General features: G+C 36.1%; 1 protein-coding gene across 8 annotated transcripts in view; it reads left to right on the forward strand.

Moving 5' to 3' along the window:
• The window catches only part of LOC123876958 (dystrophin, isoforms A/C/F/G/H-like), a 674,182-nt gene that overhangs the window by 78,627 nt on the left and 574,049 nt on the right, over nt 1–21,506 (forward strand). The window lies entirely within an intron of this gene.

Here is a 21,506-nt window from a genome sequence, read left to right on the forward strand (position 1 = left end):
GCTTGCTATTCATATTAAAATATTGTAAATTATTCTGGTTCAATCATATTTCGTCCTAGGTCTCTGAATACGGTGATCAATGGGTAAAAGGGTGATTTGTGATCGTTGGTCGAAATGTTGGATCAAATATTCGTCCCACTGTGCTTTAACACCATTTTGTTAAGTGTGGTAATACCTAGGGTCTTGACTTACTACTTAAAACTTCAATAAATAAGCCCAGTAAATATTACACACGAAGCTTTAGAAAGAGACAATCGCCAGTTTCGGATTTATAGAGCATTGTCTCTATCACTCATACCTATGTGACGTTTTGTCTCTGATTTGTCATTCTCAACGACAGAGACGATGCTCTTCGAGAGCTGTTGATTATCTCTTTCTAAAGCTTGGTATTAACTACAAGAATATATGAAAAGTTTAATAGAATAGGTATATTCGATCCAACACTTCGGAAAAATATATGGCTAAGCTAACAATACTGTTATTTGGAGTAAAGTTTTAAATCTCTTTAACTTTGTTTTAAATTAATGTTTGCGTTTGCAACGTCTATTGTTGATTGATAAGTATTTTAAGTTGATTATAAGTATTTGATTTAGAAAATATTGCAGTGATAAATCATTCTTTGCTCCATAGTTGTGACGGTTTCGTCAATGTGCCATTTGTAATAAGTCTTGTGCTGTTTTGGCAAATAAATGGTTCACTTACTAATTGCTTGTTTCATTCACTAACCTGGTTAAGTACACCGAACTATAATATAAGGCTAAATACATTCAAAGGTGCTTGAAAAAGTGTTTGAGTCATAACATAAGTGCAACGCACATCTGCAGAGTGAAGTTGAGCCGAGGCGCAAACGTCGTTTAAAAAAAAAAACTCAAATTCAGTTGTGTTTATTTTGTCATACAGTTGAAATTGGTTCTTATATCTCTACCCATGTTATAAATGCACAAATGTTTTTGCTGGTTTCTTCTTCAATTACGCCGAAACGGAGCAACGGATTGATGTGATTTTTTATTTGGAGATATTAGTAGATACATAGTTGAAGACTTTGAGAGCGACATATGAAAATGTCAATTTTACCTGAAAAAGAGTTTCCATGAGGTTTTAGAGAATCTAAATCCACGGGGCATCAGCTAGTAGAACATAAAACACGAAGGAGAGGGCTTCTTTTTATCGCCGCTGCTTATAAAGCTGAGTTCAAGTTCTTATAAAAAAAACACTGCGCTTCAGCTGCGGTCTTTGAGTGCGCGTTGCTCCTAAAGTAACGCGCCAAAATTGCTGACGTTTCTTTTTATGTATTTCGCCTTATACTATTGGTACCCATTTGTAAATATAGTGGTAAGTTGCACTTTACTATTAATTTTACTAATATGTAGGTAGAGAAACACAAGTAACATAATATTTCAAAGAAATCCATTAAATAGGTATGTAAATTATGAGGGTGTTATTTTGGGAGCGGTTAATACTTAGGTACATAATAAAACAAGCGAAATTGTATGCTCATAATAATCAAATCTAATGATTCTAAGAGGATTTTGCGAACCGATATGCATACCTACCTACTTATTATAAACACAATAACATTTTTGATAAAAAGCATATGCTCTTGTTTACGTTACTATGCATCCACGAGGCAGTTTACTAATTTTTAACCCCCGATCCAAAAAGAGGGGTGTTATAAGTTTGACGTGTGTATCTGTCTGTGGCATCGTAGCTCCTAAACTAATAAACCGATTTTAATTTAGTTTTTTTTGTTTGAAAAGTGGCCTGATCGAGAGTGTTCTTAGCTATAATCCAAGAAAATTGGTTCAGCCGTTTGAAAGTTATCAGCTCTTTTCTAGTTACTGTAACCTTCACTTGTCGGGGGTGTTATAAATTTTTAATTTACACTTGCAACATTTAGCCATAGTTTAACCGCGGTAATTCGATGCAGCATCGTTGTAACAATGTTTGGTAGTTAGCTAAAAGATAATAGCTCGGCCAGCCGGTGAAGTAAGGATCAAAACGTACTTGCGACTTTATGGAGCAAAACTTTTTGTCTCGTCGCGTTACTTGCAAAGGCACTATGACTCGCAGTAAATGCTAATATTAACATTTTGTATTGCTTTTCCGTGGCGGCACCTAGCCATTCTGATAAAAAGTTTTCAATGGTGGTGCCAATGGGACAATTTGTAAATTAGTTCCCGGATGGTTTGGTGGAAAGCGTAAGTGGTCGACCAACCATCTTTATAATTTTCCTTTTAAAATCAAGAACCTATAGCTACTTCGTCCAGCAACATGTCGCTAGTCTGATCTTACGGTAGGTAACGTAGAAATTCTAATTAAACTGTCGGATCCACCAAACTGTGTTTAAGGCAAAATTTTCACCAAAGTGCTGCTAATTCAAATATGATTTCGAGTAAATTGGCTTTGCAAGTTTACCTATTTTGAATAAAGTTGTTACCTATGTGTTTTGCAAAAGAGGAGCAACAAATATTTCCATCGCAAGATATTACTTATGATCGCAGTTAGCAAATCTTTTAGTCTTTGATGTTAGGATACGAGAAAACCAAAAATATATAAAAATATTATACAAATCGTTAAGTTAGTTAGGTAAGTACCTTTTTGTAATGCACTAATTAGATTGTGTACCTAATGTACCTATAGAATAGAGCCGATACTGCAACGATGCAACGTACAGGGTCAGTGCTATTGCTAAACATATAAGTTTGTTCTGGGTTTGCTATGATAATAATACTAATTAATTTTACTATATAAAAATGTACGAGTAGCTCGTACACCTATCTTAATTTGTCTAAACAATAATTGAACATGGGAACTTTGCATTCCCAGGATACCTATTGGTTAAGCGGCTGACGACAATAAGGTCGACAAAATATAGTAAATAAACTTTAACATGTAGTACCTATGTACGTGAATGTTTGTGAATGCGGGTTCACGGAACTGGAACATCCACCGTATAGTCCAGGCCTGGCCCCGTCAGACTATTATTTGTTCCCAAATTTAAAGCGGGGCTTAAGAGGAAGGGAATTTTCAAACGATGAAGAGTTGCAGGCGGCCGTCTTTAGTCATTTTGAAGACAAAGATTGAAGTCACTTTTATGAAGGTTTAGAGGTGTTAATTCTCAGATGTCAAAAGTGTGTTTATATTAGTGGAGATTACATAGAAAAATAAAATTGGTTTCATCTCATTTTGTTGACTATTTCATAGCTAGGCCAATTCATTATGGGACCGCCTAGGTACATAGCGTTAAAACTAACGCAGGCTTGCAGCCAAGTTGGAAGCTGGAGCTAATGAAAAAAGTTAGGCTGCTAATTCGTGATCAGCTGTCGGTGACACCCGCCCCTTTGTTAAGGCACCATATTTTGTTTAATTAAAGAAAACGGCCAAGTGCGAGTCAGACTCGCGCACTGAGCGTACTCGGGTATTTTTCCAACATTTTGTACGATACCTAAATCAAAAACTATTATGCATAAAAATAAATAAAAATCTGTTTTAGAATATCCTTTCATATGAAACCCCACTTGGTATAGTTACCTTAGTTCGAAAATTTAAACACATTTTTAATTTTTTTCAAATGATGTAACCACAAATTCGCGGTTTTCAGATTTACTCGTGGACTTGTGCTATAAGACCTACCTACCCGCCAAATTTCATGATTCTAGGTCAACGGGAAGTACCCTATAGGTTTCTTGCCAGACACGACGGACGGACGGACGTACAGACAGACAGACAACAAAGCGATCCATAAGGGTTCCGTTTTTCCTTTTGAGGTACGGAACCTTAAAAACGAAAATAAATATGAAAAGCTGCCTTCTGAGCACGGGACTCCTCCATTATAAGAATGGTTTAGTCCATAGTCCACCACGCTATCCAAGTACGAATTATGGAGAAATATCAGGCATGCAGGGTTCCTCACGATATTTTCCTTCACTGTTAAAGCAAGTGATATGATATGCTTTGAAAGCGTTTAAACTCTAAAGGAACCCAAGTCCAAGACCGACGCAAGCTAGATGTCAAAGCGATCAAGTGATCAATTGAATAGTTTCATAGAACATCTACTCTAATCTTTGACTTGCGCGCCTAGATCCCTTAGAGGTGTGTGTCGGTTGGACCCAGTATCTCCTGAATAAGAGCCCGACGTGTTAACCGCTGGGTTATTAGGTACTTACCATTTAACTCGTGGCCTCAAATCACCACTATTATATTATCATCAAAATGAGTACAAATAGTACCTACTTTAAATAAACGATTTTGAGTTTGAGTTTTTGAGTTTAATGCATGCAAATAAACTTAAATGAGATAACAATGTGGTTACTTAACAAAGTCCGAACCAAACTACGTTCTCCGACCAATGGGAAAGTTAGTGCTTGGAACTTCCAAGTTTTGCCTTAAATTTCTACGCCTTTGTCTGGAACCGAGACTTTCTATGACTGCTAAAGAAGATAATAGTATTGTTTGGTAAATTAAGGAGCTTGACTTTGGATAGAAAAGTTTGAGTTATATCTATTGTTAAATTTTGTTTGATCTAGGTCATAAAACTAGATTATAGCCGCGTGTAAGTATAAGATAAGAGGCATCGAAGAGCTTTGAACGAAGGAGCAGTTTTAATTTACTCATAATATCCATCATCATGATCAACCCATTGCCTGCCAGCTACTGGGCAGGGGCCTCAGAATAAGTTGCTTTATAGATATAATTACTGAACTTTCACAACGTCAATTTTTGAGGGTTCCGTATCTCAAATCTAAAAACGGAACCGGGATCGCTTTGTTCTCTGTCTGTCCGTCTGTCATGTCTGTTAAGAAAACCTGTAGGGTACTTCCCGTTGACCTAAAATCATGTTTGGCAGATAGGTCTTATAGCACTAGGTAGTAGGTAAAGTGTAAAGGAAAAAAATCCGAAAACTGTGGTTACATCACAAAAAAACTTTTAATGTGTTCATGAACAAATAATTCGTATTTTCAATTCTTATAGTAAGATAACTATACCAAGAGGTGTATTATATGAAAGGTGTTCACCTGCACATTCTAAAACATTATTATTTATTTCTACTAGTTGACCCGTTCCGATTTTGCTCAGATACTTTAAAATAAATGTTGAAAGCATTCCACAAAGGGATGAAAACACTGACATTTTAGGTCATAGTTTAATACCACTCACAAACAGAATTAAAGCAAGAGAAAAGTACAATTACTTTTGTTTGCTCGTCCGCATTCCCACTCATTATGTACCAGCCTTTATGCACCTCGCAAAGCGCATACCAGAGTGCTTAGTATAAGATTTTACGTCACACAAACGTAGATAAAATTCGAGCAACGTCGTAACACTTTAGTGTTAAAGTAAAATGGTATTTATTTGCCTAGTATTAAAGCTCATGTATAGAAGGAAAAGCTAACTGGTCTAATCTATCAACGCACAGCTCAAACTACTGGACGGATCGAACTGAAAGGCATGCAGATAGCTATTATGATTTAGACATTCACTAAGAAAGGATTTTTGTAAATTCTACCCCTAAGTGGGTAAAATAGGGGTTTGAAATTCGTCAAGTCCGTGCGGACGAAGTCGCGGGCATAAGCTAGTTTATAAATGTATCCATACTAATATTATAAATGCGAAAGTGTGTCTGTCTGTCTGTCTGCCTGCTACCTTTTCACGGCCCAACAGTTAAGCCGATTCTGACGAAATTTGGTACAGGGTTAGCTTATATCCCGGGGACGTACATAGGCTACTTTTTATCCCGGAAAATCAAAGAATTTCCACGGGATTCCTAAAAACCCATCCGCTTAACCGAAATAGCTTGCGTCCCTGTAATTGCCATAGACATTTTATCTTGTTAAATCAAACAGTTCAATGGGATCTTTAAAACCTAAATCCACGCGGACGAAATCGCGTGCATCCTCTAGCAATATATAAACTTTGCAGCCAGCGCTCCAAGCGGTATTGTTCCAAACATTTAATCGGTGTTAGTAAATTTTTGCCTGTAAATCGAGGGCTTAGGTCCATTTTTCTTTGACGTCTTGATCTCGAATACTATCAACGTTGGGCGAGATAAAATCTCATACTAAGCGTACAAAAATGTTTGCAGAGAGTTTTTAAAGAACGACCCATTTTACATCAGCGCTGAAATGACAAACAACAATGGCACAAAGAGCCAGGCCACGGAACGAGGGCGCCAATAGCGGATACTGGGAAACGGGGAAATGGGAGGAAATGCGGCGTGTTCGGCTATCAAACATAACCTATATATGGAGACAAAGCTAATGTTTAAAATAAGCTTTTACTTTTTACACAGGCCCAAAAAGGAGTGTAACATTTTCAGGGTTCATATGTATGTATGTATGTGACTTTCTTATTTCACCATCACACTTCACACTTAATATTATAAAGGCGAAAGTTTGTATGTGTGTGTGTGTGTGTGTGTGTGTGTGTGTGTGTGTGTGTGTGTGTGTGTGTATGTGTGTGTATGTTTGTTACTCCTTCACGCAAAACTACTGGACGGATTGGGCTGAAATTTAGAATGGAGATAGATTATACTCTGGATTAGCACATAGGCTACTTTTTATCTCGGAAAATCTAAGAGTTCCCATAGGATTTTTAAAAAAACCTACATTCACGCGAACGAAGTCGCGGGCATCAGCTAGTAACTTCTTAATGCCTAAACGGATAATGATTTATGGGGTACCGTTAGAATCCTTACATCCTCCCAAGTAACACAGGTTATACATTTTTTGAAAATATTCAAAAAAATTCAAATTGCAGTAGGTATAGTCGAATACAAAAGTCAAGAGTGAATAGGTATCTTCTAGGCAAGCGTGCTCCATCTTAGGCTGCATCATCACTTGCCACCAGGTCTGATTGCAGCCAAGCGCTAATCTATAAATTAAAAAATATATTGTTATTTGTTGTTTGCAATACCTATACTTACTTCAAGAGTCAGTTGAGTCTAAAAAGATCGTACATTCAAATCCATGATATTTATTTATTACTGTCGTACTTAGACCTAGCATAAGCTTTACGCTAAGGTGGAGAGGAGAATATAAATATTAGTTGTTTATTATTATTTCAATGCATTTTTCTAGAGAGGGAAAATATCCTATACTCTAGAGCCTAACTACAGTATAAGAATCAAAAAAAAGTGCCTACCTAGGTAGTAAAATTTTCATAAAATATAACGCGGTACAGCCATCTGCAGATTGTTGCGGGACCACCAGACGCTTTATAGTCCCATCGTTGACTATAAAAGTGGTGATAAATTCTAAACTTTAACGCCATTGTAATAAAGGTCTTACACTTGACAGTGTTTGCTTAGTGCTCCGACAGACTAGAGACTTTTTGTCTTAAGACTCTTAAGAGGGCTCTCTCCGTCACTCGCTTCTACTCGCTTCATACAATCGTAGTTCCAATTACATTTGAATATTAAGCAACCAAAGTCCATGAAATTTTGCAGACATATTCTAGAAACTAATATCTATGTCTGTGGTTTTCCAGATTTCTGTTAAAATATTCGGTTTCAAAGTTACGCGGTCTTAAAAATTTACATACAAATCTTTGAGCCCCTGTAATTTTAAAACTACATATTTTTAGAAAAATCAAAAATACCACAGACACAGATATTAGTTTCTAGAATATGTCTGCAAAATTTCATGGACTTTGGTTGCTTAGTATTCAAATGAAATTGGAACTACGATTGTATGAAGCGAGTGGAAGCAAGTGACGGAGAGAGCCCTGTTAAGTCGAGCTCTATATATCATACTTTGATTTTGCTCAGATTATATTTAAAAGTAAATTAAGACAGATTTATGGGAAGACAAAAATCTGTCGTGTTTTAAGGCTATGAGAAGTGAATGTAAGTTCTATACATATTTGCGCTTGCCCTCTACTTAGAAGTTTATGGTCCCAACGTGTTGTCTATGCCAGTGGTAATAGTACTTAGAAATTAATATCTTAGTAGCAAAGGTCTTAGTTGAGATCTATAGACCATGCTTTGACTCTGCTAAGCCTTTGTCACTCTTTGGCAGTGTCTTATTTTAATTCTAAGTATGAGTAAAGCAATAGAACGCTCTGTAAATTTTAGCCTTAGATGACTTTGACATAAAGCTCGGGAGACGAGACACAATAGAGATTAATAGTTTTATTTGATTTATAGTAATCGAGTAAGAGAATTATGCTGTCACAGGGACAAAACTGTTATCATATTGATGTAACATCATCTAATGTGTGCTACGTTTTTTTCAAGGCAAACAACTTTTTGTCTTGCGACATGTCTCATGATATCTCTTGCGTGGTATGGCACTGGACATCTTAAAAGAACAAATCACACTAATAATAATAATAAAGGCGAAAGTTTGTATGTGTGTGTGTGTGTGTGTGTAGTGTGTGTGTGTGTGTGTGTGTGTGTGTGTGTGTGTGTGTGTGTGTGTGTGTGTGTGTGTGTGTGTGTGTGTGTATGTTTGTTACTCCTTCACGCAAAAACCACTGGACGGATTTGTCTCAAATTCAGAATATAGATAGATAATATCCTGGATTAGCACATAGGCTACTTTTTATCCCGGAAAATCAAAGAGTTCCCACGGGATTTCGAAAAACCTAAACCCACGCGGACGAAGTCGCGGGCGTCAGCTAGTAGTATATAAGCGCGTCATAAGCGTGGAGTAAAGTTTACAGCCACGAAAACTAGCGAAGCTCACACGTCTACTAGGGCTTTAATGGAGTTGTTTACATACCTTAACACATTAACGTCTGATCTAAAGGAAGCACTAAATTCTAATGTGTAGGAACCCTAAGTCTTGGCTTAGTGCTCTCGGGCGTAGTTAAAGATTCAATGCCCCGCAGTATCGGTTCTGGGTGAGGTGAGCTACGGCGGTCTACGCTTTAACTTGCTACGACGCTACGGACCCGTAGCAGCCGTAGCTAGGTTAACTTTATTGCCTTCAGTGGTCATATGTCTTTGAGAATGTACTTTAAATATAAAAAATGTAAGAAGTAAATTCTAAACCGCAGCCAAAGCTCATTTCGTTTGCTGCATCTGCTAATGTAAAAAAGATTCTTTGAGCATGTACCTACCATGCAAAAATATAATAGATGTATGTCCAACAAAACATTGGTGGTTATTACAATTTTCGTAGCGATCTCCAATTTTTAACCCCCGACCCAAAAAGAGGGGTGTTATAAGTTAGACGTGTGTATCTGTGTATCTGTCTGTGGCATCGTACCTCCTAAACTAATGAACCGATTTTAATTTAGTTTTTTTTGTTTAAAAGGTGGCTTGATCGAGAGTGTTTTTAGCTATAATCCAAAAAAATAGGTTCAGCCGTTTGAAAGTTATCAGCTCTTTTCTAGTTCTTACTGTTACCTTCACTGTAGGGGGTGTTATAAATTTTTAATTTACACTTGTTTGAAATAAAATATAGCCTATGTCAATGAGGACTAATGTAGCTTTCTACTGGTAAAAGAATTTTCCAAAACGGACGGAAAAACAGACAGGCATTTTCGCATTATTACATTAGTATTGATTACTCGAAAGTAATATATTATATCAGTTTCTGATCTCCATATTTCAGATAAGATATAAATTCGCTAACTGTAGCATATATTCGAAACGTCATTAACATAAGTTCTAATAGAGGTCTGCGAATGAACGTAAAGTGTAAATATTAAGCCATAACAAAATAACCTGCGTAGAATATTAATTCCTATTTACCATCGTATTGGGGAATGAGCCACAGAACTCAAAATAAAGTGATAGAAAAGGCTGTTCTTTATAACAGGACAACGTTTGAGCAACTCATTTGGTTGGAGGTTTGTTGGTTTGTCTTTCAATCACTTCGGAACGCGGCAACGGTTTGACGTGATTTTTAGGGTTCCGTACCTCAAAAGGCCTTACTTTTTTACTTTTACTAGGTATCTCTTCTATATCTGAATTGAATGAATGAATATAGATTTTTGTAGGTACACCACAAAAATTAGTACAGAGATACCAAATAAAAATCGGTATCGCCAACTAGCTATCTTTTCCAGGCAACCAAAAAGAATTCTGTGGTCGTAACTGATATATTGAAATAACTAGCTGATGCCCGCAGCTTCGCCCGCGTGGATTGGTCAGATCCCCTGCAGCATCATGATTGAGGAGGTGGACTCCAAATTTTTTATGAAACAATGTCGCAAAGTTCCTCTATCGATTAAAAAAGAAATGACGCAAATCGGTTCAGAAATCTCTGAGATTTCGGTGTACATAGGTAGAAAAACACAACTCCCTTTTTGAAAGTCGGTTAAAAAAGTAGCCTATGTTACTCCCTGGTCAATTCTCTATTTGTCTGTGAAAATCCCGTCAAAATCGGTTCAGCCGTTCCCAAGATTAGCCTTTTCAAACAGACAGACAGACAGACAGACAGACAGACAGACAAAAATTTTAAAAACGTGTGATTCAGTTATAGTATCGTTCAAATAACCATATGACCTTAATATGCGGTAGTTATTTCGAAATTACAGACAGACACTCCAATTTTATTTATTAGTATAGATAATGTGTATAGGTACCGCATTACATTTGTATACATGGAGGTGAAGTACATTTATTGAATTAACTAAGGAGATCAAGTGGATTGGATTTGAATGGCATCCCTTCACTCGGACGGTCGACCTACTACTACTTAGTATGCAGCTTGTGTTTGTGTAGTTTATTTCCGCGACTTTGTTCGCGTGGATTTAAAGTAAAGATCTCTTAGAAATTACTACATTATTCTAAAAAAATTCTACAAGAATCTAATCAGCTAACAGTGCGTCATGTAAATAGATGGTAATCGCAGACACTATGAGCATCTCATTCCATAAAATATGGTATGGTAATGTGGCCTCTAAATAGCTGTTCTGTTTGGTGGCCATTAGTAATATGGACGGTGTAGCAAACATTGCTTTCGTCCGATAAAAGATCTGTGTTTATTTTCAAATCGCACTTTATTAAGTTTTACTTCAAAAATACTACACTACACAACCATTAATATAGCCAAAGTATCGTTTCCATGGAAGCACGATGCGGAAATGGCATAGTAAGCATCTGATTAAAAATCTAATCGGCTAACAGGGTGTCATGTAAATAGATGGTAATGATAATATCGCAGTCGCCGAAGCACCACTGACATTATGCGCACCTCATTATATAAAATATGGTACGGTAATGTGGCCTCTAAATAGCTGTTCTGTTTGGCGGCCATTTGAAATATTAATAAAAGCGAACGTTTCTTCCGTTCGATAAAAGATCTGTGTTTATTTTTAAATCGCACTTTATTAAGTATTACTTAAAAAATACTACATTACACATAATTAACCAGTAATATAGCCAAAGTATCGTTTCCATGGAAGCACGATGCGGAAATGGCATAGTAAGCATCTGATTAAAAATCTAATCGGCTAACAGCGTGTCATGTAAATAGATGGTAATGATAATGTCGCAGCCGACGGAGCACCACTTTGACATTCATGAGCCGCTCATTACCATGCGCCGGCTCAGCGAGATTTTAAATGAATTTTAAATAAGAGTGACCTGTATCAGACTGCTTGTTTTTAAATTTTAAAAATATTTAAATTAACCATTCTATCTTAACTTACAAGATAGATAGAAGTTCAAAGCTAAAACCTTCAGCGTTTATTTCTTAACAAGTGTAAATTAAAAATTTATAACACCCCCGACAAGTGAAGGCAGTAACTAGAAAAAAGCTGATAACTTTCAAACGGCTGAACCGATTTTCTTGGATGATAGCTAAGAACACTCTTGATCAAGCCACTTTCCAAACAAAAAAAAAATTAAATTAAAATCGGTTCATTCGTTTAGGCGCTACGATGCCACAGACAGATACACAGATACATACGTCAAACTTATAACACCCCTCTTTTTGGGTCGGGGGTTAATAAAATATAGTAAAATGATTTTCAGTCGCTTGGTATACTTATTTTAATATTTACTAGCACTACTTAGCTCGCAGTTAGCTGTAAAATTGATGCCCTGAGAGTAACGTTGAATAGGACTAAGTATACCTAATGAGCTATAATAGTTGGTTAGTCGAGCAATCCAGATGGCAATTATTATTGGTGGGTGCATAGACTAGGATAATATCAGCTTTTCTACAAAAAAAAAATGTGTATTCACTCTGGAGATTCGGAACTTTAACAAGTGTAAATTAAAAATTTATAACACCCCCGACAAGTGAAGGTTACAGTAACTAGAAAAGAGCTGATAACTTACAAACCGCTGAACCGATTTTCTTGAATTATAGCTAAGAACACTCGATCAAGCCACCTTTCAAACACAGATACACAGATACACCGATACACACGTCAAACTTATAACACCCCTCTTTTTGGATCGGGGGTTAAAAACAGTGGTTCAATGGAGTATGTCTGCATTAATTTTGATTCTTTTGTTTACTCTTTGCATAAATCCCGAAAAATTTATTGCGGCGCTTTCATGGCGCGTCATAAATTTCAAAATTTAATTAATCGGGGCGTTGATATGAATATTTTAAAAATCAGTTTTAACTTGTTTTTAAAAGTTTCTCTTTCAGAGGTGGAGGGTTTGGCGTTTTTAACTGCTTTGCAACATGCAAACTTTTGACGGTTCAGCTATTTTCCTTTTCAAACATTGATATAAAAAACAAAGATATACACAGTTAATTTTACATAGAAATAATCTGAAAAGATAAAACAGGGACACAAAGAGAAACACATGAAATTGTACTGCTAACTTAAAAATTTCTTGCACATTTTAAAATATATAACGTATGACTTATCACCGAATTTACGAATAAAAGTAAATACTGTTATAGATTATTCCGATAAAAGTTATTGTTGTATGCAGGTCACGCTGTACGCCACGTCTTTTCTGCATGTATTGCTTGGTTTTTGCACTAACGCTTTTCCGACGCCTTAAGAGTTCATTTTAGGCTGTAAGATTTCATTAATGACTTGTGTGTGAAATTAATGTTAACATGCCAATTACGCGGCCGATGAAGATAAGGTAACTTAAATAGATTTTTTTACTTGATGGATAGGAAGGCCTACCTTAGCCCTTGACTGCAATCTAGCCTGTTGGTTAAAAAAGATGCTGTTTAAGATGGATGCGGGCTAACTTGGAAGGGGTGAGGCAATTTTAATTTTTCGGACTCTAAAGTGAGACTGTATGTCTAAGCTTTTTTATATATCTATGTTTTAGCAAGAATCTTGACATGGCTGCGAGCGAACCCTTTTTACTATCGCTCAGCTTGTCAGCACGAGTTAAATTTATTTTTCTTTTTTCAGGTATGTTTGTTTTGCGTTTTCCTGTTAATGGTATGTTTTCTTTTGTTTGTTTAATAGACAATTAATTTTGTCAGTGGGGGAAAGGTGGTACCTACAAAGTTTATTATGCCTCTTTTAATTTCTGTTTTATTATAATTTGTTAACTCCCGACCCAAAAAGAGGGGTGTTTTAAGTTTGACGTGTTCTGTGTATCTGTCTGTGGCATGTAGCTCCTAAACTAATGAACCGATTTTAATTTAGTTATTTTGTTTGAAAGGTGGCTTGATCGAGAGTGTTCTTAGCTATAATCCAAGAAAATCGGTTCAGCTGTTTGAAAGTTATCAGCTCTTTTCTAGTTACTGTAACCTTCACTTGTTGGGGTGTTATAAATTTTTAATTTATACTCGTTACGTCTAGCAGCCGTTCGTTGCGTTTGGTTCTAACCGAATATTTAAGTCAAGTGTGTATAATTAGCCTAGACTTGAGAAGAGTTTTTATACAAAGATCGCTTAAAGCGATCTCTGGGTCCAAGGCATTGCAAAAGTAAATGAGAAACAGAAGTTTAATCAAGCTATTTTAGCGATATCTTAGAAAGTCCTGAAAAAGAAGATCTTTGGAAAAATAAACCTGTGGTCGCAGTAACGTTTAAGGTCGTTACTTGAGAGTTTTACCTTTTGCTACCTAGTTACTGTAGGTTTACACTGCAACGTAGTGTTTAATAGCTCACTTACAAGCAATTTGCATTACAGACCGTCTAGACGTACCCATACAACTACATGTATATACCTATACATAATATACACGGACGTTGGCTGTAGTCTCAAGAAGTTCTTGTGGTACTTTGGCACAGCTCAGCAAATATACAGTCGTGAAACTAACTTAGTGTTGACTTTTAAACAAGGCCTATCTTTGACAGGTCCAGTGTTTGGTAGGTTGATTCTGGGAAACCTGCATCAATCGTTATTACAGTCGCAATAGTTTTGATTGGCTGAATTTAAGGTATTCTTGTTGTTCAATGCATTGTAGCCAATAGTGAGCTTTTATCGACCAATGAGAAGTGATTGTGATCGTGACATCGTAGCTGTCATTTTACCGTAATCAAGCTGCAGGATACATGAGCGTCATTCAAATATTTTACTACAAAGGTACAGAAGTAGGCGAAATTTCTCCGGACGAACGTGTTCTAAATAATAAAGCAAGTACATCTTGTAAGGCTTTTATTTCAATTTTTCACGGTCGCTTTTTTGTAAAATTAAAAAAAAAAAAAACAAAATTCAAAATAGGTACTATTGTTAACCCTTTTGATGGTCAGAAATATTAGATTTGTATGATTCTATAGTGGTACTAATTAATTACGTAAACTTAAAGCCACGAGGGTTCCAAACGCGCCCTGGTCTAGGATTTTGATGAGACTGTATTTTGCAGTCTTTTTCTTAACACAGTCTTATTAATATGACGTTTACAGTCAAAGGAGCTACCTAACTGTATGGTTGCTAATCCGTCTACCTACTACATGTTGCCATCTACAGGGTACGCAAACAAATGTGTGCGATTTATTAGACGACGGTATTTGGCTTCTCGTGACAATATTACGGCGTACGTCTGTATAACAGGCTGATAACTCGTACGGGATCAACGCGGGATTCATTTCGACGCGGACGGTATTATGCAGCAGACAAGCAAGATGAGGATGGAATAGACATTATCGCTTTAACTAAACTATGTGATTGTTACACTGCGTTTGAGAAAACTGAGAATAAAATCAGGATATTTCTATAATATCTTAATAAAAATTAATTAATTGTTCAGTGTTTTATTTAGTGTTGACCACTATGCCAATTGCGTCATATTTTTTTTGGATTTCGAATTTGGAAACTTTTACAAAAATAATTTTTGATATAGATATAAGTAGTTTTTGTTTGGCAGATTGTGAAACAATTTGGTCTTAAATAAATTATTTTGCCTTGATACATTCAACCAATAAATTAGTGAGCAAATTATAATAAGTCCATTATCATATTATAATAAAACGTGAAAATTTACAAGCAATAACTCATTCATAAATAAACTTATAATCTAATAATGTGTTATGTTGCCGATCTTGCCGATCTGAAAAAGAGTCCAAATCAGTAGAGCTTACTTGTAGGTCTCTAATAAACCCGTAGGTAGGTCTTGCTTAGTATTTAACCAAAATACAGACCACTGCATAAACAATCCAGATAAGCGATTCAGCATTGTAACTGTTTAATTAAAGGGAAGACAACCCGCGAATCGCTGTGCTGTCATTGCGTTTAACTTCCATACATTGTATTACCCTCAATAATATTTATAAAATAAATATTACATCCTAGGTATGAGCAATATAATATCATAAACAAAATGATATTTGCTCAAGTGGCCAGTTTTGCACACATAATTATACACAATCTATGTGTATAATTATGTGTGTATTACGAAAAGAAAAAGTTTTATAATATTAACTTCAGTTTATTATAAACCTTAACACTTGAACATTAAGTTTAGTAACAATTGCAAAATATTTAAGTTTAAGACATTCATCGACAGTAAATTTAACAAGATCCAACAAGGAAAATTCGTTTTTAAAATGAGTAAAATTATGTACTCCACAAGTGTAAATTAAAAATTTATAACACCCCCGACAAGTGAAGGTTACAGTTACTGGAAAAGAGCTGATAACTTTCAAACGGCTGAACCTATTATCTTGGATTATAGCTAAGAACACTCGATCAAGCCACCTTTCAAACAATAAAACTAAATTAAAATCGTTTCATTAGTTTAGGAGCTACGATGCCACAGACAGATACACTTATAACACTCCTCTTTTTGGATCGGGGGTTAATGAGCAATATTTTACTCCAAAATAAAACTTAACACCTAAGTTGCTTTTATAAGTCATTGCTTTTATTTTTCGGGCCAGTTTTGAAGCACTCATTAGAAGCCCTGTAGATAGTAATACCTACCTACTCATATCGCTGTTCTACATAGAAGACTATTACAGACAAATTATTGTAGCGAAATCTTCTTTAACTATAACCCGCAAGGAATGTTGAAGGGTACTCGGAGGACATCTTGTTTTGTCAGGTTTTGTGCTTCAAGGGCGTGAGGGCCCTCGCTCGTGGCTGCGGTGTCGTTTTTCGCGACAACTTTTTTTTTTTTTTTTTTATAAAAAAGGAATCACGGTTCAGGAAATTGGTTAGAGGTTTAATTTAAAATTGAGCGAGGTAGCGGTTTTTTCTCATATCACATTTTATTATGTTTGTGTGTTCGCGGAAGCGAATGAAAGAGACAGCGACCTTTGGTCTCAATTTGTTTTTTTTTTCTTCTTCTTATACCTACATGTATGTATGTACTCGTACGTACTCTATATACTTAACTAAATGTAATCTCAATAGATCTATATCCCAAAATGATTTCTGTACAATGTACATTGTACATATTATTATTTTGTATCGGAAAAGGCATTTTTACGGATTATTTACATTGAAGAGCTTTCTCAAGAATTTTCCTTGTTATTTTTTTTTTTATATTTCTGTTATTTTTATCGATTAAAGTGCTTAAGAAGCTAAATATAAAAATTATTATTTCGACTCTATTTTCGCTCTACTTATGTACGTAATCGGCAAAATACTCGCAGTGCGAAATCCATACTAATACCACAAATACATCGGTGTCTGTCTGTTACCTTTTTACGGCACCATTCGCTTAACCGATTTTGACGAAAATTGGTAAAAAGATTGCTGCCTAGATAAAGGTATGGCTACTTTTTATCCTAAAAATCAGTTTCCATAGTATTAAAACATTCTAAAGCTACCGGAAAAAATTGCCAGCATTACCTTTAGCATTATCTAGTATATCATCTCACAACCCATCGCCGGCCCAGTACTGACCACCCGGGTCTTCTTTCAGAATGAGAAGGGTACTCGGAATTTCGTTATAAAACCTAAGGACATTTTATATAATAAGGATATTTTAGGACAAGGGTGTGTAGACAAAGACATAGTTTGAAATAATCGGCAATTTTCCGCTTTCATGTCAGTCCGTGTGACATGATTAATGCGCGGGTCATGTCACACCGTGACTCGCTTATCTTTGTACCTGCTAACGTTAAATCATGGTTCAGAGGCAAGAGCCATATCAAATGCTTTTTCCCGCAAGACTTAGATTTTGAAAATCCCGTTTTAATTTCTCCAGATCCTTTATTAATCAGATTTTATCTTGTACGTACCTATAGGTAAAATCTGATTAAGTACGGATTAAGGAAGGAAACTTACAGGCAAATGCCAAGTTTCTGGACCCAGCAGTTTAAGTTGTAAGTACGTTGTGTATCAGTCATGAGCATGACTCATGTCACTCGATGGGATCATATCAAAGTAAGCCTAGGATCTTTTACTATATTTCGTTCCTGAGAATTTGTTAAAGAAAAGTCATCGTGGAAATTAAAAAAAAACCAATTTAAAAAAATAGGCCAATAACTTGTGTGTTTGCTTATTGGATCAGAAAGGGAAACCTTCCGGACAAAGCGTTTAGCTTGTACTGGAGGTTGGTACGGCAGCAGTCCAATAGGTTGTCGAACCAATTTGGCCTTTTGTCAGCCCCTAGTTTATATACGTTACAATTAGGTTAAACTGGCGTGAAGAAAAGTAGCCGGACACTAACTTTTTCAGCAATGTCAAGCTGGCTGCAAATGTGCCCTAGAAAAACTCAGTTGGTTTCTGTATTTTTGGAATAGTTTCCAAAAATACAGAATACTGAGAAGAATACAGATATATTATACAAGCCCTTGACTGCAATCTCACCTGGTGGTAAGTGATGATACAGTCTAAGATGGAAGCGGGCCAACCTGGAAGGGGTATGGCAGTTTTAATTGAACCCATACTTCTTTAATAGAAACTAAATACAGCATTGTACCGGAGTGCTAAGTCGCTTGGCGGTACGGCTTTTAAGGTCTTTTAGATTAGATTTTTGATAGGGTTGATTAAATTCTATCCGGAAAAACAAATAGTTGTTGATATAATGGATAACCTTAAACAGGTAGAATATCGAATACTATTCAATATTCCAGAGTTTCCAAAATTTTCACCAAAAAAGCTGTTTGCATTGCTCGATACACTTAAATTGCAATTTTAATAAAATTCGCGTCCGATGTTCATAAAAAAGCTACCATTGTGTTTTCCCGTTATATCCTTTTTATTAATAAAGCCAATGTTCATTTGGCAAAGTCTATAAAATTCCACGCCCGCAATACGCTCAAAGAAATCGCATAAAAACCCGGAAGCTGCATTTTATAATGGAAGTTAGTATCACAGAGAAATAATACGCGCGAATTCTCCCTAACAACTTTTTTTCCAAAAACTTAAAAGGAAATGTGCTCTAACTTTTGAAGGTTAAGGATTATATTTGTTTAAACGATTGAAGTCGTACCTTGGAGTCCACGCTAAGGGGCAATAGGAAATATATTACACTCCATATTTCGAACAACTGTGAAAGAAAACAACATTTAATCTGCGAGCGTCAATGAAACGGCGAGCGCATTGAAAGTACCACCAGGAAAAGTCGAAATGAGATGTAGATATACCAGACAGAATGAGAAGAAAAGAGAGATGATGCTAAGGGAAAATTTCCCTCTCGTTTGGGAAAAGCTAAGCGTCAGTAATACCACGGCGTTCGGGGGAGATAGACGTGTGTGGAAAATCATTTTCAGTGCCGACCACGTGTGTTGTTGATCGTAAATCTGTGTGTTTTTTTACGTGTTTGTGTTGTGTTTTCAGGGGATTGAGTTTGGTTTTAAAAGCTATATGAAGGTACGTGTTTAAAAAAAAGCTACAATGCTTAATGGGACCCGTAACTTAGTTAAGGGAAAACTCGGGATAAACGCATGGTAGTTTACATTGTTTGTATCAATTTGTTCGTGTCTATCATTATGGAACTGTTAACGTTGTATTTATCGTATACTGTTTTGTACTTAACTTACTTGTTTTGTGATTTTTGATCCGATTGAATGGGTCAGTCCGGTTATTTTTATATCACAGAGAAACTATCCAATTTTCTTTTGAAAGTAATACGTACTTAATATAATTCAAAACAGAAGTTTTCCAAAATTCAAACTGGTCTCTATATTTTTGAAGGATCGTGCTGTACATTCCAACAGTCGGCAGCCGATAGAAAAGTCTCTAAATATGAAATATACCTATAGGTATATGTACCTGCATATCGTCCTTGTTTTGTAGAAAAGGCGAATAAGCCATTTTTCTATAATTATATACCTAGAATTCGAATATATTCGAAGTTTGTATGAAAGTCCGTTATTTTTAAAGTTACGTTGTCGAAAATTAATATTTGGGCTTTCGGTTAAAAATGTAGAAATACTTTAGTTCAGGATTTTTGGAAATTCCATCTCTACGTCGATTTTCTAAATGCCACCCAAGTGCAGCCTGGGCGGGTCAGCTAGTCTATAATATAATATATAAAATAAAGCTGACTGACTTACTGACTGATCTTTCAACGCACAGGTCTAACTACTGGACGAATTGGGCTGCATGCAGCTTCTATTATGGCGTAGACATCCTCTAAGAAAGGATTTTTGAAAATTCAGGGGTCTGAATTTGTGTTATCCACTGCGGATAATGTTGCGGGCACAATCTAGTTTAAATATAAAGTTTTTGAGCCTGCCGGTTAATTCTCCCCTGTTTGTACTACAGATGGAATTCCAAGTTTAATTTCCAAAATGAACCCTTCCGCAGTGTAAACACCCACGCGCTTTTATAACATTATTTTATAAATTACTTTGATGAATAAACCAGAAATGCTATTTTTGGAAGTCACTTTGTCGATAAAGGCCTTCCTATAGCATGTTCGAAATTCAAAATTTACTTAATTCTGACTGACTGACTGATCTATCAACAGCGCAAACTACTGGACGGGTAGGGCTTAAAGGCATGCAGATAAGTATAACCATTATGATATCGACATCTGGTAAGAAAGGATTTTCGAAAATTGAACCCTATTTTTCAAAAATATCGAATTCGTGGACGTGAGCCTTGTAGATTCATAAGTTGCTAAAACTTCCAATACATACATTGATGTTAAATTGCTTGGTGGTTCAGAAATGCCACTATTTGATTATAATTTTGTAAGAAAGAAAAAATCTCTGATTGTTATGCACCAAAAGCTCTCTCACTTTAGCATATATAGGAAAAGTACTGTGCAGATCCTCTATTACACACTCAACGCACGTTTCGCTTCGAAGCATCCTCAGGATGAATAAACACAGATATGAAAGTGCAACGTCGCTTGGAACAAGACTTGTAATAGTAGTAAAATGTTTCTTTTTTACAAAATTATGGTCGGAATAGCGTCTTTTCTCAAACACCAAGCAATTTTACATTAGTGTATGTTGTAGTGAAAGTTTTCCACAATAATTTCAAATCCCTATTTTACCCCCTTAAGGGTTGAATTTTCAAAAATCCTTGCTTACCGGATGTCGACATCATAAAAGCTATCTGCATGAAAAATTTCAGCCCGATCCGTCCAGTAGTTTGACTTTCAAAGGTCTTTAAGTACACCACACAGATCCTCTAATATACATTCTACGCACGTTTCACTCCACCACCGGAGCATCCTTAGGATATAGACTCTGAACAAACACAGATATGCAAGAACAGCGTTTCCAGTTATCTGAATCTTGAAATGAAACGTTTAGCGTCCCATTCAAAACATCGCCTGTGACAAGTTCAGAGCTTTTGATGGCCATAAAAGGGAGGAAGTGCATATAGATGGTGCTTTGGAAAAGGAAAAGTTGTAGCTGTTATTTCGAAAACATTAACCGTGACTGACTGACAGACAACGCATACTTTTCCTTTTGTTTATTCAGATATAAGTTTGCCTTTGACTGCAATCTCACCTGATAGTAAGTGACGACACAGCCTAAGATGGAAGCAGGCTAACTTAGAAGGGAACGCTCAATCGTTTGGCGGTACGGCGTTGCTTTGCCTTAACTTTAGTTTTTTAGTTAACTTTAGATTCATCTAGAAACTTGAGTTTTCGCATGTAAATTCTCTCTATGACGTAGATCATCAGTCCCCACTTAGAAAGAATTTTGAGAATTTCATAGGATCTTTAAAAACCTTAATCCACTTGGATGAAGTCGCGGGAAAAAGGTAGCAAAAATAAATGTTTTACTTTTTTTATTAAAAACTAGCTGATGCCCGCAGCTTCGCCCG

The sequence above is a fragment of the Maniola jurtina genome, chromosome 22, assembly GCF_905333055.1.
Source record: "Maniola jurtina chromosome 22, ilManJurt1.1, whole genome shotgun sequence".
Taxonomy (NCBI): Eukaryota; Metazoa; Arthropoda; class Insecta; order Lepidoptera; family Nymphalidae; genus Maniola; species Maniola jurtina.